Raw genomic sequence first — 15,975 nt, 5'->3', positions numbered from 1 at the left:
ATTTGAGGGTCAAAACAAGTCCATCAAATCTAGAGTACGTTCGACCCTGCTGATATGGGATACTTTTGCTGTTGACAAAGTAGTGGATGTATCAGCACGTGTTCTATTGCGCTTGTCTTCACATGCTTCCTTGTATCCTTCTCACTTGCCCTATTTGTTCCTCAGGCAGATGTGGTATCTTCTCGGGAAGCATAAGATGTTGAAGATGAGTACTCGAGAGCAATGGGGTTCCAGGCAGTCAGTTCCGGACTGGAAGCTTGATTCCAAGTGCTGACTGATTGCTCTCTTTCTCCTTGTCTTGCAGGTAAGAACAAGACCAAAGGAAAAGACAGGGAAAAAGCATGATATGGGATACTCTTGCTTTTAACCCTGATGATATGAGATATTCTTGCTCTGGTGTAGCTTGTTTGCAGAGGTATTCTAGGGGGGAAAGAAAGCTGAGTATTTTGAGAGGCTTCGTTGGGAGTGCCCTCTCAGATATGAGGAAGGGTTGAGCATTTTTGCAGGTCTGCCTGTCCGTTGAGAATGGAGGTCGACATATATAGGAGTCTCCCTAACAAGAAGGAGTAATACTATTCTTTTACCCTGCTTGGTCATAGCACGGTAGTGGGAGCTGCCAGCTTCACGTGTTTTAATTCTGTCAGAGCACTTTGAAAAAGTGGTCTGTGGTATCTGGAAAGCTGATGTTACGTGTGAAAATTACAGACAAGCTTTATCCAAGGAGATCTGGCTCTCGAAGTTGAGAAAGCGGTGTGAGGATTACAGACAAGCTTTATCTAAGAGGCTCTCGGAGTTGAGAAAGCGGTGCCTCTTCGGTTTTCGAACAAGCAATCCTGTCAGGGATCTGTCTCTCGAGATTCGGAGAACGGTGCCTCTTCGATTTTTGAGAAAGCAATCCTGCTAGGAGTCTGGCTCTCGAGATTCGGAGAGCGGTGTCTCGTCGCTTTTTGAGAAAGTAATCATGTTGGGAGTCGGGCTCTTGAGATTCGGAGGACGGTGCCTCTTCGATCTTGAAGCAAGCAATCTTGTTGGGAGTGTTTTCTCGAATGTGAATAAAGGTTAGGCATGTTTGCTAGTCTATCTTGCCACGGAGCACAGAGGTTGACACATAGGGACTTTCCAATTATCCAGCAGTGGTCCTGTTCCTTTACCCTTGTGGGTAATAATATGGTAGCTAGACCTTCAAAATTTATGTGTCTAAACTTTGTTAGTGCTGTTTCTTTGCTATTCTTTTACCCTTCTTGGTCATAGCGATGTAATGGGAGCTGCAAGCTTCACGTGTCTAAACTTTGTCAGAGATTTTTGGCAAAGTTATCTGTGGTACCCGTGAGCTGATGTTGCGTGTGGAAAGTGGATGATTGAACAGTAACATTCACGTGCTTTCTACTTCACCAGAAATCTTCGACAGAATGCCCGTAATTTCCGCAAAGTTGAGTGTGCATGTGACAGGTGCTGACAAGGCTGAAAAAGCAGGTGCCTCTTCGATTTCTGAGATCAGCCCTCGTGGTCTCTGAGCAGCCCAGCTTTTGAGAAAGCAAACTCCTCTTCGATTCCTGAGATCGGCCCTCGTGGTCTCTGAGCAGCCCAGCTTTTGAGAAAGCAAACGCCTTTTCGATTTCTGAGCAGGCGCCTCTTCGATTTCTGAAGCTCCATCGAGTGCAGATTTTTATAGAGGATGGTATTAAGTTCCAAAGCACACTTGAATCTCCACCAGTAGAAGCTCCATTCTTGCATTTCTAAGATCTTGATTTGTTCGACATCTTTTCTCTTCAACACCTTTGAAAATGTCTGGCCCCTCCGACCGTCGTTTTGACCTGAACCTTGTTGAAGAGGCAGCCACGCCTTCTCCAGACAACATATGGCGCCCATCCTTCTTATCCCTTACTGGTTCTCTTACCGTTGGGGATTCCGTGATGAAGAATGATATGACCGCTGCGGTGGTGGCTAGGAACCTTCTCACTCCCAAAGATAACATACTACTTTCCAAACGGTCTGATGAGTTGGCTGTTAAGGATTCTCTGGCTCTCAGTGTTCAGTGTGCAAGTTCTGTGTCTAATATGGCCCAACGCCTATTTGCTTGAACCCGCCAAGTTGAATCATTGGCGGCTGAAGTGATGAGTCTCAAACAGGAGATTAGAGGGCTCAAGCATGAGAATAAAGAGTTGCACCGGCTCGCACATGACTATGCTACAAACATGAAGATGAAGCTTGACCAGATGAAGGAATCTGATAGTCAGATTTTACATGATCATCAGAGGTTTGTGGGTTTGTTCCAAAGGCATTTATTGCCTTCGTCTTCTGAGGTTGTACCGCGTAATGAAGCTCCAAATGATCAACCTCCGATGCCTCCTCCTTCTAGGGTGCTGTCCAGTACTAAGGCTCCGAATGATCCCCCTCCGGTGCCTTCTCTTTCTAGGGCTCTGCCGACTGCTGAGACTTCTCCTAAGCAACCTTTGTGAAGGCTCCCTCTTGTTTGTTTATTTTGACTCGTGTATATGTACATATTTGTAACTTCTTAGAGATATCAATAAATAAGATTTGTTTCATTTCAACGTATTGTGTTAAATACACCAAAGCCTTCTTCACTAAGTTCTTTGAATTTTTCTTTTGTTGAAGCAAAATAATAGTGGCTTCGCCCGGGTTCGAACCAAAGACCTTCAGTGTGTTAGACTGAGTGGCAGATACATATATAAGGATTAAAATTAAAACCATATCCCTTAATGAAGTATTCTTAATCACTATTTGAAATTAAGCTTCTTTGAAGTTAAACGTACACTTGAGAGCTTCTTCATCTTGCCGCCCCCTACAAAGGATAAGCGGTATAGTAAGGGAACGATTCCTTGCTAAAGAGCTTATTAGTTGTAGCGCTCAAAGAAGAAATATTTCTAAGCCCTAATTAAAATGGCCATTTGATCGTACAACATACAAGATCGATTACGGTAAATACCGATTTTTGATAATCTTTATAATTGACGTTCAGACTGAACAAAAGTAAATGTACGATCTTGTAGCCAAAAGGCCCAAAACACACAAAAGAGACTACTTTTTTATATAATTTTGTTTTACCCACGGTTGCAGACTTGCAGTAAAAGCTTATTTACTATTTGCGTCAAGGATCTGTAGGTATTGATTTGCTGATCAAGGTCACATAGCTAGGGTGGCTGTCTTTTGAGAGAAGGCTATAGCATCAAATGCACCATGCATTATAGCACACTATGCTTGAACTATAAGAGGACAAGAGAAGTAGAAGTTCTCTATATAATATAAGAGAAGTGTTATTGGTACTTCAAAAATCTTATTATACACTCTTCATAAGTGTATTCTTTTTTCCTAATATAGAAAGTTTGGAGTGTAGAATGAGATTTTTTGAGTGCTAATTCCCTAATATAAAACACAATTTAAACAAAACAAAATATATATATATATATATATATATATATATATATGTGGGGGCGCATATGTAGTACCATATTTTTTAGGGAACTTTAACGAAAAACTTCCGGTACGGTTTATTTTAACGAAAAATCATATTTTTACACTAAAAAGTCAATCATGATACTATTCATTTTTACCCTTTATTTTGTTCTTATTATTAAAACTCAAAGTTTTCAAGCCATTTCATTAGTTTTCCTTATTTTTTACACAAGTTTGGGCTTTTAGATTAGTCTACTTTTAATGGTTGAGATGTAATCTGACATGATAGTTAATTTAATTTTTATTTTTATAAAATACATATTGAAAATAAACTATACAATTATGGTTTTCTTTCTCTCTCATCTATCATTAATAATTTCCTTCAATTACCTACGAGTTTAAACTTTTAAGTTTTTTTTCTTTTATCATTTAGTATTACGGTCTAGTAGTATTCTTCATTTGTAAGTATGAGGTTTTAGGTTCGATTCTCGCCAAAGACAAATTTGAACCATATTATTGCTAACATATTGTGAGGTTAAGCCCACCCTCTTAAGAGGTAGATAATATAGATTGTTCAAATTTTTTTTTTTAAGTTTTCAATAAAATTAAAAAATTAAAAATTAAAACCAAATGGTTATCAATTATTATCCTACCAAACGGTCCCTTACTGTTATAGCATAATTTATAAATTGTTCATTATAAGGCAGTCCATAACATTTTCCTTGGGCCCGTTTGATATCATTTTAGTTTGGGCAATGTTAGGGAGACTAAATTTATAGACAGTTTTAGAAACTAAAGGACATGGAAGTTGATAATTGATTTATTACTTAAATGTTGATAAACGTGTTTATTCCTATTGGTGACACATCATTTAGTTTGCAAATTTAGTCTCTCTAGCATTACTCTTTTAGTTTTCATGACTTTTTTGGGTAGATGTAGCTTTCAGTTTTTAACCAAAATCAACTCAGAATTTGAAAACTCAAAAAAAATATCTTTCAAATTTTGGTTTTCAGATTTTAAAATACTAAAAAAAAAATCAATTTTCAATTTTCAAGAAAAGTGAAGACAAATGCTTGGAAACATACTGGTTATTGAACGGTCCTTTAGCTTTCAGGAGTTCTAGTGAAAATGATAGATAAAAATACATAAATATTTCCATGTAGTTTGCTAATATTTTAGTTTCTATCTGTAACGATGAGAGCCATTTACCTTCTAGCCTCTAAAAAAGACTAAGCAAAAGAAAAACTAAAACCAAAATTGTTTGACTAAACAGTAAACTAATTACAAAATGATGTATAAAGTGACCTCGAAAATGAACCGTTTTGATCCTTTTCCATTTGCTCCTCATGTGAGGTATTTTTATTTTTATATTTTTTGAACAAACGATATTATCTACAGTAAGGGAAAGTGGAATGAGCTTAACCTCACAATAGGCTAATAATAATGTAGTTCAACTTCACTTTTGGCGAGAACCGAACCTAAGATCTCACATTTACAAGTGAAGAAAAATACTACTAACCAAAGATTGTGCAGTAGTTTGCAATCAGCCCTAGAACCTCGAATGAGTTAAAAGTTACCTAAAATATGTAGGTAAATATATCGAATTGAAAATCAAGGGACATGAAAGAATGGTTCACCAAGTTGAAAACTCCCTTCTCCGAACTAGGTGTCTAGCTACACGTATATACCTTTATCTCGGTTTATCCCCATCCACCTATAAATGTTTCATCACTTCAGAAGGAGAGAAAGCGACGTCTACAAAAACATGTCTCGATATTTTGTTGCAACGGCAATGTTTACAACAAAAACGATGGAGACAACAGATTTTTGTACCAAAGAAAACAATTATCTTTGTAGTTAATTGTATATTGCATGAAAATCCTACAACCATAGGTCCATATATCATCCACCATATGATTTTTTAAAAAGTAAACGGCTGATTTTTTTTATTTGAACTTTCACCTAACTTTTTATTTATCCCCCTAAATTTTTTAATTGGAAATCAAGCACTTAAACTTCTTTTTTTTTTTGGCCGATTTCCCCCCTACTATTAGTTTTTCATTCATTCCATCCAAATTTCTGTTAAATGAAAACATATGCACAACATGTGAAGGTAATTCGGTCGCTTTGTTCTTTGAAATAATTAAAAGCCCTACATTTCTAAAATTTTGACTTGTGCAAATCTGTATGGTTTTATAGCTTTTGTGTCTGAAGATCTAGCAAAGTGACATTTTTGTTCCCAAAGTAGAGTCACGTGGTGTGCACGTTATAAGAGTTAATGTTAATTTGGATAAAATCTATGGAAAACTAATGGTAGGGGAGGAATCGGCAAAAAAAAATTAGATTAAGTCCTTGATTTTCCAATTTAAAAGTTTAGAGGATAAATAAAAAATTAAGTAAAAATTCAGGAGAACAATCGGCAGTTTACTCTATTTTTTTAACAAGACTACAAACACTGTTCCTACTCCTGCAATAAAATGAGGGTTAGATTAATTAGGCAAATAGTGATTGAATTACTGTTGAAATTATATATGAATATATTCTTTTTTGATACAGACGAAACTTGAGGAGGAAGGAATCGAACAGACTCATATAAAGTTTTAATCATTTGAGATTTTTATTTAGAGGAGGAGTTCCATATATAATGTATGAATTTTTTGTTGGAACGATGAAATGATGGCAAAGTCCATCATGTCTAAATGCAAACAAAAAGAAGAAAAATACTCATCATTCATTTTCATAATTTTACATATACAATGGTACGTACCATCAATGCACGGCTACAAAAGAAACAAAAATCAAACGATAAGCTTATGCGGCAGAGAACCTACTTTCATCAAACAACAATGATGACTTGATTGCAAGAGGCAGTATCTGTCACGTCTCGAAACTGGAGTCGGTAGAAAAATTCCTAACTCGAATACGAAACATGAGCTAAAAATTAAAATTACAAGGAATTGAAACGTGGTTGAAAAATAGTTTATTTAAAACGGAGCGAAGGGATAAATTGGTTGGTAGGTCGAAATAAATCGAATCGATGTTTTAGAACAAATTACCTTGTGGATTGAAAAGGAAACAGACCGACGAAAGACGAAGGGATGTAGAGGGAATTTGTAAATTTGGTGTCCGAGCTCAAGTTTGGGCCTATCGTACATTTTCGGAACGAGAACGGTGCTGCGGTTTAAACTCACTACGATACTGTGATTCATGATTGATTTTGGCCATCCGAAGCTATTTAGGCATCCAAACCTGTGTTTAAACTTTGTAATAAAAATCATATTTTTCATTTGTCGTCTGATTAATGTCTTTTGCTTTCATTTAATTTCCTACGACCTTTGAGTTGTCTCAAGGATGTTGTACGTAATCAGGTTATTTAAGTCATTGGCTCCTTCCTATAGTAATCATCTTTCAATCATTAATCAAATAAACCCTATGGTATTTCTTTAATAAATTGGTGGATTCCAGACTTTTGGTTCTTCAAAGAATTACGTTTGTAATCGTTTAACTTTGTGCTGCTTCAATCGCATATTTCACGTAGCAAATATCAAAACTAGAAAGGTATACACTCTTACAAGGTCATACGTTTATTATATGATTTCATCTTTATATACATCTTTATGAAAGTAGCACTCATAATCCATACAAATGGGTTTTACAAATTTGATGGTTTCATTTCAATATAACAGATGTTTGCAGTCAAAACTTACTAGCTTAGAAACGATACTTTTACTTTAAACTATCCACTAAATGAAGTTTTTTTATCTTTTTTAATTTTTTTAATTTTATCAAATTTGCAATGCTATGTATGAAGAGAAAAACTCTATCCACTATTCTTTTAGTCAAGTTAGACATAAGATTTTCAATTTTTAAATTGTATTAGTCATTTGAAAAAAAATTACACTATGTTTGGATGAGGGAAATAAACATGGGATTTGACAAAGGTTAGAGTTTATAAATTGATATGCATCAATTTCTTTGTTTGGATTCATAAAGTTTCACGTGAAAAAAAAAAACTTAGAATTTGGGACTCCAATTCCTAAGTTTAAATTTCGTAGGGATCATTTCTAAATTTCTTTGAGTGAGAGTTTAAAAATAACAAATTTCGTATTCAAATTTCATTGTTATGTTAGGTTAATCAAACAAGAAAACTCACAAATTTTAGAAAATAAAATTACGTAATTTTAATTTTCGTCAAGTTAAAATTTCTTAGTAATCTTAAATTTTATTGTCCAAACAGACTGTTAATTCAATTATATATATTTACATTAAGGGGTTAGGGGTTGAGGTTAAACTACAGATTGGGCCACCATAATAATTTGGTATTGAATTTACCATCTTTGATAGTTGAACTTAAGACATTTCACTTACAAATAAATAAAATATTACTAAACTACGGTGATAGCGACAATACTTTGAAAGAACTTTAAATGAAGACACCCAAACTTACCTAATCCATATTATAATTTAGTAGTTATATGTGTGACGTTTACCATAAAATTTTGTCTGCATTCGAAGGGGAGAATGGTCTTTTTCTTCATTATTGAAAACTAATTATTGAGAAGAGGTCGCATTTTGTGCGATGGCAAGTGTCTTCGTCCATGAGCGGTAGTTCTCGGGTTCGAGACTTGGGAGCAGCCTCTCCATAAATGGGGGTAAGGCTAGCCGACATTCACCTCTCTCAGATCCTGCGTAAAGCGGGAGCTTTGTGCACTGGGTACGACCTAAAAAATTAATTCTTCTCCCAAAAAATGAAGTAAAATTTTCCATGTTCCATACACAAGTATCATATAAGATTTAAATGTAATTGAGTTTTTGACATATGCCCCAACATAAATATATATCACATCTATTTGAAAAAAAATAAAAACATAGATATCACATTTTTTTTTAATATAGGAGGTATCCCATAATACATTGGTGACAAAATCTTCTTTCTCATTTAATCCCGATAACGCATAAGGTAATAACGTACTTTAATCAAATGGTACGTGAAATCAAAGCTAGTGCCAATGTCTCTAAGGGAGTTCGAACTCGTGTTAAAGGTCATATTTTTCTTGAAAGAGGATGTAAAACATGAGCAATTTGAAAATGTAAACACGGGTGGATTGGTAATATAAGGTGAATGGAAATAAGTTAAATTTAGACGACTTTAATTCATGTATGGAGTATTTGTTAGAGTAAAAAGTAGAAATATAGAAAATAATCTGAATGTTGACTTTGAGGTACGACTTGAATCGTTTTCTTAAAGTGTTATTTGCCTTACTCGAATGAGTTTGCTAAAAAATTCTTGGCGAGTCACTTTCAGGGTACAACAAAATATGGAATAAATATATAAATTATATATATATATGACTTGGATGCGTTTGTGCAGCATGTGTGTGTGCGCGCAGAAAGGGCAACAACCTTACAAAAGGTTGTGTTTTATTCAACATTTTAGGGTTGTATATCTTTTGAATGGTTGCAAGTTTTGGTTAAAATATATGATGCTTACTCAAATTGTATGAGTAAAATTAAAAGATATAATTAGTTAATATTTATTTTCTGAAAATTCTAAATAGAAGACATGTCTTTTGGATCAACACTTTTAAGAAGAGTTATATATCTTCAACTAAAATGAAAGGACTCGATGAACGGGTGCTTTAATGTCTATAAATACCTATTGTGACATAATATTTCACACACAATTTTCAGAATTTTTTTCTACATTCCTTGCTCTCTTTTCTCTCCATCACATTCATACAATTTCTTTCTAGTTAATTCCAAGGGAATACAATTCGTTTTTTCTAATCGAATATTCCATACTTTGTTGTATCCTGGAAGTGACTTGCCAAGAACCCTTTAGCAAACTCATTCGAGTGGGGGCATAAACTATTCAAGTCATACCTCAAAATCGTCATTCGGATTATTCTCTATATTTCTACTTTTTACTCTAACGGTATTGATTGTTGAACTTTGGCTTAGTTGAAACTTTGGTTTCTAAGCTAAAGTTCATGAGTATTAGTCCTTGAACTGTCACAATGTAGAGTAATGGTCATTTTGAGTAACACAGTGGAAATTTCATCCAAAGTAAAGAGTTTAAAGGGAAACAAATGAATAGAAATTCTAACTGAGTAGCTCAAAAGAACCATTTATACACATTGTAATAACTTCAAGGACTAATACACAACTTATAGGTCATGGACCAAAACTCCAATTAGACTAAAGTTCTGAGATCATTGCTCTAATTAACTAAAATGTTAAAATACTTAAAAATCACACAATCCGTAGAGTCTGCATGTGTCTAATTTACATTTAACTAATTAATGTGATATAATTGAGGATGTTTGTTTGGATGACATTTTATTTTACAGATAGGTTGATGATGTTTGTTGTATTTTTTATTTTTTTTGGTTAAAATCACAGTTTAATACATTTTTTTAATTTTCAACATTTTAAGCATCAAGTTTTTTTCGTGGTACCTTAATCTATAATTCTAGACATTTTCATACATTCCTTAGCTTTCCACTGATGACATGATGATTGCGTGGACAATGACCGAATATTAAGTGTCAATACGGAACCCACGTGAATATTAAAAAAAGGGCAAAAGACTGTTTACTACCCTCATGTTTGGTGGTTTTCAACATTTATTACATCAATTTTTTTTCATCCCAAAGTCATACTTAAAGTGTAAATTTTGGAACAGTCTCATACATCTGTTAGTCAAACTGTTAAGTTTCCAGTTAAGTGATGACGTGGCGCCCATGTGGATAATGATTGGGCGCCACATGTCATCCACATGGAAATTAAAAATAAATTATTTATAAAATAAATTTAATTAATTTAAATAATTTATAAATAAAAATAAATAAATAAATAAAAAATCCCTTCTTCCCCAAATCCTACCTGTGCCCACCCTCCCCTCATCCACCCCTTCGTCTTCCCCAAATCCCACCCTCCCAGTTCCCCTTCGTCTTCCCCACCCCCACCCTCTACCCCTTACCCACCGACACCCTTCCTTTCCCTGATACCCACACAGCAGAACCCATTTCATCCCCCAATTTTATCAAGACACCCACCACCCAATTTTATCAAGCTCTGCCATTTCCGACACCAATCTCACCACGCGCACCTGAACCCTCCGGTGTTTGAGTCCGACAACGCCAACCTCTCCCTCCCTCCTCTTCCCCCGTCGTCCGCTCCCTCGACCTCCCAGCGCAACCCAGAAGAAGAACAAAAACAATAACCCAGAAGAAGAAGAAGAAGAAAAAAAAAACTGAATCTGCAACCTAGAAGAAGAAGAAGAAGGAGGAGGAAGAAGAAGAAAAAAAAAAAAAAATGAGGAACCCAGTTCGTTCCCCCGAGGAAAAAATAAATAAAAATAACCGAATCTGCAACCCAGATTCGGAGGAAGAAGAAGAAGTAAAACCCAATCCCCAAAACCCAGAAGAAGAAGAAGGAGGAGGAGGAGGAGGAAGAAGAAAAAAAAAATGAGGAACCAGTTCGGCCCCCCGAGGAAGAAGGAATAGAAAAAAAAAAGATTTTTTTTCAAAAGTTTTTGGCGGGAAAAAAAATTTTAATACTACAAAAATCCCTTATCTAAAAAAAAAAAACAAAATCCACGTGGACCCACGTGGCGACCCACTTGGCGCCGAGTTATTGTCCACATGGGCGCCACGTCACAGTTAACGGAAGACTTAATAGTTTGACTAATGGATGTATGAGACTGTCCCAAAATTTACACTTTAGGTATGACTCTGGGACGAAAAAAAATTGATGTACTAAATGTTGAAAACCACGAAACATGAGGTAGTAAACAGTCTTTTGTCCTTAAAAAAATTAAAAATTAAAAGTTTGTTTCAGTTCCTTTCTTCCTCTTTCTCTATCTCTCTCTCCCACCCTCTTCTACGAGAAAACCCAGCAGCCATCAAACTTTCTCACAGACCCAGCCCCGTGAGCCGTCGGAACAACACCTTAACTGAAACAGAAACAACATCCCTCATAGACACAGAAAGAGAAAGAGAGAGAGAGACAGAAGGCCACACACAGAGCTTCAAAGCCCTACAGCAGTGGCGGAGGTCAGCGACGCCGAGGGCTTTGGAGACTTCATGTTCATCATCGCCGTTGATCCCAATCCTAAGATCAACAGACGAGATTTGACCTTCTCGGACGACGATTGGGGCGACTTAATCTCCGACAGATCGAGCCAGATCAATGCCCGGGTCATGCGCTCCAATCGGAATGGGTCAGAATTGAATTTGGGTTCCGGCGGTCCTAATTCGACCAAAAACGGGTTGAATTTCATTGCCAATGGGATGGATTTGAAGTTTGACGCTCTGGTTCAGCAAGGAAATGGGAAATTTTGTGGTTTGAAATTGGGTTCGAATGGTTTTGATTTGAAATTTGATGGTGTGGGTTCGAATTCGAATACAAGTGTGTCGAATTCGAGTTCTGGTAATCCTAGTTCGGTCAAAAACTGGTTGAATTTCAGTAGAAATGCATTGGATTTGAAGCTTGATGCTCTGGGGAAGGAAGGGAAAAGGGAGGATATTGAAGAGGGAGGGGAAAGAGGGTGCAGGGAAGCGGGAGGGCGAGGCCAAAATAATTTTTTTTTTAATTTATTTTTTATTTTTAAAACCTTTTTTAATATTCAATAGTTCATATTGGCACTTGTTGCTCTGTCATTGTCTAAATAGATGTCACATCATCATTTAACAGAAATTTTAACGAAAAATTTCACAAATATATGAAGTTGTTTATGAATTATAATTTTAGATACTAGACTCGAACAAAAAATACTTGACATAAAATGTTGAAAAACAAAAAAAATTCATAATAATTAACTGAAATTAATCTTTATTTTATTTTATTTTGTCATGACTTGAATTTTTCTGATAACTTGTTCTTCTTTAAGACGCAATGTTTGTTCATGATAGTCACAAATGGGTTATAGAGTGTGTTCCATGTTTTTGAGGTCCCATGTATACTTTTGAAATTACGGTTCGACCAGACCAATACAAAGAATTTAAGAAAAGTTATGGACTTTTTTTGTGTAATATAAAGTGAGAGAGGAGGTCATAAGGGTAAAAGAACCAAACGACAGATTATCGTATCTTCAATCGTACTATGTATTATTCGGTGCTGCAACTAGTTTGTCCACATCTCTCCACTGCATCAGCTCACTCGCACTACGATTCAATCTACGGTATACTCGCTCCCTTATCGCGACACTTGTTCAAATAACTCTAAAACGATTGCCCTTGAAGTAGCTCAAAATTACAGAAATGGTTTTCAGTTGGGCAACCAGACAAGTTAAGTGGGTCCGGTGCAGAGCTGGCGGGTGAGATTAGCAGATGACCAGGTCAGGAAGGAGTACTTACTTGAACCGGATTTACCGTAACATTTTTTATCAAGTTATATATTAATATACCTAAGTTTTTCTTTACGTGACAATTCGTTATCAAACTTATAAGTTATAACCTAAGGGAGAAAAGAGAAAGGAGGGGGAAGAGAGAGAGAGAGAGAGAGAGAGTGCAGAATAGTACACAGTCTGGTGGCATTTGTGAAAAAGGCTGACACCGAAGTTGACTCTTGTGTACGGATTGTCTACTTCACAAGGAACTTGAATTTATCAGTGATTCGATATTTTATTACGAAAATGGTATTCACACATTCATTTTTAGTTTTCGTATAATTTTGTTAATTTTTTGCTGTTGTTTTTTTTTAATTTATTCTGTTTCATCACTGAAAATTAAGAAAAATATATGAAAAAGTAAAAATTAATGTATAAATAGCATTACTTTTTTATTATTACTACTTTTTTTAAAGGAATTTTAACGAAAAGCACCCGGTACCGTTTACTTTAACGAAAAACTACATTTTTACACTAAAAAGTCAATCATGGTACTATTCACTTTACCTTTTATTTTGTCTTTATCATTAAAACTCAAAGTTTTCAAACCATTTTCATTAGTTTTCATCTTTTTTAATGATACAGACTTATATAACATGAGTACAACAACACGATACTTTTTGCCAACACTAGAACACTACAAGGCTACGAGTGCTATATAAATAATGTAACCATGTCTTAAACTCACTGCAGTGCAGTGACTGCCAAATTAAGGAGAGGGTTGGTGGTGATGGTGAATTATGTAAAATTTACACCCCTTCATCTTCATTACTGTACAAACAAACAGTCAATGCCATCTTGTAAGTTATTTCCAGAAAACTATCTTGTAGGTTGCTATCTTATTTTAATAGTACAAGAATTTGAACCTGAAAGAAAGCGAAATGGAGTTTATATAACCCGCATCTACAACCCACTAATCTTTAATGATATTCATAAAATTAAATTCTAATGAGACATATCTTACTTTGACACAAATACATCTCCAACCCTTGCGGTAAAATTTAAAATTTTTAGCCCATAAAATTTAGGTTTTAGCTCAGAAACAATTTTTTTGCTCCAACCTTTCTGGCCTAAAATTTTTAGCCTAAGATTATTAAAGAATAAATTTAGGCTAATGTTTTTCTTTTAAAGTCATTTAAAAAAAATTATAACTATCATAATTTAATTTTATGAATATTTTAACCCAAAAATATTTAAATTTTGATAAATACTAATTTGGGTGAATTTTGAGTTAACTAATTTTTTTAGCCGTTGGATTTAAATTTGGACCGTTAGATCTTTTTTTGTACCGTTAGATTTGATTATTTTCGATCTCAGCTGTTGGATTCAATAAATCTTGGAAAACATGTCCATGTGGATGGGGTTCCGCTAATGGTGTCTACACCATTTTCTAGGCCAAATCCTGGGGGGAATTTGTCTTTTGTTTGGCTTTTAGCATTTTGCCCACACATTTAACATGGGTTGGGTTGGGTTGGGTTTTGGGGGAGGGGAGGGGAGGGAATAAAACCTAAAAAATAGCATTTAGCCCAGGATTGAGTTTGGTCTTAGCCCCAACTCTTGCCCAAGACTCCTCAAGGGGTCAATTTAGAGCAAAACTAGCCACCTACTCTTCTTTTTTTATGTTTTTTTTTTAACAAACGATAATATCTACACTAAAAGAAAGGGGTGAGCTAGCAATAATATTGTAATAAACGAGAAATTCTTACGTATAATCGAAGCGAAAAATATTGTATTGTCCAAAACCTAGTTTTCACCCAAAAAAAAAAAAAAAAAAAAAAAGGTCCAAACCGTAGTTGGATCTACTTAATCATCGGCTAACGCTTGTTCTGGACGGTTTCAATTGCGCTTTCTAGAGATTGTGCTAACTTCAAGTATTTTTTTTTTGAAACATTACTTTTAATAAAAATTTCAACGTGCTTCTAATTGAAATTTGAAACATGTATGCCGAACCGCTTATGAACAAAAGTACTTCTACATAGGCAGTCGCTAAGCATCCCTTGAATTGGTTGGTCCAATATTCATCTTAATCAAGGTAAAAGAACTTTTTTTTTTAAATGTTTTGGCCCATAAACCCAAATGGGCCTCTAAACAAACCCACAATTCTGAATCTTCTTGGGCTTTTAATTCAACCCAAATTTCAGTCTCCATTTCTTGGCCCACTTAAGTTCCTAGTAATGGTAACAGACGTGGATTAAGTAAATTGGCTAGAACAGTGTGTCGTCTCCTTTCATCAGGTTCGAATCCCCTCACCGTAACTAGAGTAGGAAATAAAAGTTCCAACAATGGCATTGTCGATTAACTATGGCGCCTGAAAGACTTCCAATTCTCAAAGCTCTTTCGACAGACAGGGAATTCAAAGCTCTCTCGTTTATTAAAATTCGTCTTTGGCGAGAATCGAACAAAAAATCTCTCACTTACAAGTGAAGAAAAATGCAATTAGACCGTAGTACTAAGTGGCGAAAGAAAGTATAGTTGATTATGTGTATTATATATGATTATGAATAAGGTTAGCATTAATCACCCATATAGCATGAATAATTGATCACGGTTAATTAGTGCGGATGTCACAAAAAACCTAAGTAACAAAAAAATTGGGAATAGTGTGTCAATTTAAAGGGTTAAATTTCGCAAATAGCCCATATCCCTCTAGCCTCTCTATTAATTATTGCAAACCAAATACCTTGTTAGCTAGTTTCCAAAAAAATAAAAATAAAAAAATAAATCCTTGTTAACTATGTTCCACTTTCTAAGTGCAAAATTTTATGGATTCCTAGAAAAAAATTCAATGATTACTTCAATGATCATGGATCTAAGGTTCAAATTATGACTAAGATTCAATGATTCATAGTTGTTGACCCTTAGTTAAGAATTCAATGACTAATACACCAAGAATCCAATGGATATTCCAACGATCATCTCGCTCATGCTATGGGCTGGTCCATACTTGATAAACTCTCAAATAGACGGGCTAAGGATCTGTCAATGACAACTCGCACGAAACAAAATGGCACTAAATTTAGACTTTCAATGGATGTGGATTCATAATTAACACAAGAGGAAGGTGAAACCTAAATAAGGAAATTTCTTATAAAAAAATCCATACAATGTGAAACCTACAACACCGCGACGCCGGTGGCAATGTGAAACCTTGGCCTTGACAACCAAAAATA

This window comes from Malus domestica, chromosome 07, assembly GCF_042453785.1.
Source record: "Malus domestica chromosome 07, GDT2T_hap1".
NCBI classification, from domain to species: domain Eukaryota; kingdom Viridiplantae; phylum Streptophyta; class Magnoliopsida; order Rosales; family Rosaceae; genus Malus; species Malus domestica.
This window is presented reverse-complemented; position numbering follows the sequence as displayed.